This window comes from Lampetra fluviatilis, unplaced genomic scaffold (assembly GCF_964198595.1).
Source record: "Lampetra fluviatilis unplaced genomic scaffold, kcLamFluv1.1 SCAFFOLD_1565, whole genome shotgun sequence".
In the NCBI taxonomy this organism is placed as follows: Eukaryota; Metazoa; Chordata; class Hyperoartia; order Petromyzontiformes; family Petromyzontidae; genus Lampetra; species Lampetra fluviatilis.
The window spans coordinates 4,867-6,000 of NW_027621223.1; the positions used below are offsets into that span (position 1 = coordinate 4,867).

Genomic DNA, 1,134 nt, shown 5'->3' on the forward strand with positions numbered 1-1,134 from the left:
ACCCACTCACCCATTCCCTCACCCACTCACTCACCCACTCACTCACCCACTCACCCACCCACTCACTCACCCACTCACCCATTCCCTCACCCACTCACTCACCCACTCACTCACCCACTCACCCGCCCACTCACTCACCCACTCACCCACTCACCCATCCCCTCACCCACACCACTCACCCACTCACCCCACCCACTCACTCACCCACTCACCCACTCACCCATTCCCTCACCCACTCACCCACCCACTCACCCACCCACTCACCCATTCCCTCACCCACACTCCCTCACCCACGTGTGTAGGCTGCTTGCACGCAACAGAGAGACACGTGGAGAGAGAGACACGTGGAGAGAGAGAGACACACACACAGCAGACGCAGTCACCACGCAGACCACCACTTATTGTACCGTGCGGTTACAGAGGCCCCCTCTACTCACCAAGTCTCAGAGATAAGAAACACAATCTCTGAGCTGGACGTCCAGTTGCACAAATAGATGGTGGTGGTGGCATCTGCAGAACCAGTGGCATCTACATCTGCAGAACGTGAAGAACCAGTGGCATCTACATCTGCAGAACCAGTGGCATCTACATCTGCAGAACGTGAAGAACCAGTGGCATCTACATCTGCAGAACCAGTGGCATCTACATCTGCAGAACGTGAAGAACCAGTGGCATCTACATCTGCAGAACCAGTGGCATCTACATCTGCAGAACGTGAAGAACCAGTGGCATCTACATCTACAGAACGTGAAGAACCAGTGGCATCTACATCTGCAGAACGTGAAGAACCAGTGGCATCTACATCTGAAGAACCAGTGGCATCTACATCTTCAGAACGTGCAGAACCAGTGGCATCTACATCTACAGAACGTGAAGAACCAGTGGCATCTACATCTGCAGAACGCGAAGAACCAGTGGCATCTACATCTGCAGAGCGTGAAGAACCAGTGGCATCTACATCTACAGAACGTGCAGAACCAGTGGCATCTACATCTGCAGAACGTGAAGAACCAGTGGCATCTACATCTGCAGAACGTGAAGAACCAGCGGCATCTACATCTGCAGAACGCGAAGAACCAGTGGCATCTACATCTGCAGAACGTGAAGAACCAGTGGCATCTACATCTGCAGAAC

At 53.3% G+C, this 1,134-nt stretch overlaps 1 long non-coding RNA gene across 1 annotated transcript; it reads right to left on the reverse strand.

Moving 5' to 3' along the window:
* Positions 1–379: 379 nt before the first annotated feature.
* On the reverse strand, positions 380–1,019 carry LOC144954942 (uncharacterized). The gene is made up of 2 exons (XR_013641444.1): positions 970–1,019; positions 380–828 (listed from the first exon to the last, which is right to left on the reverse strand). It is a non-coding gene; the product is annotated as an uncharacterized LOC144954942 (long non-coding RNA).
* Positions 1,020–1,134: the final 115 nt, after the last annotated feature.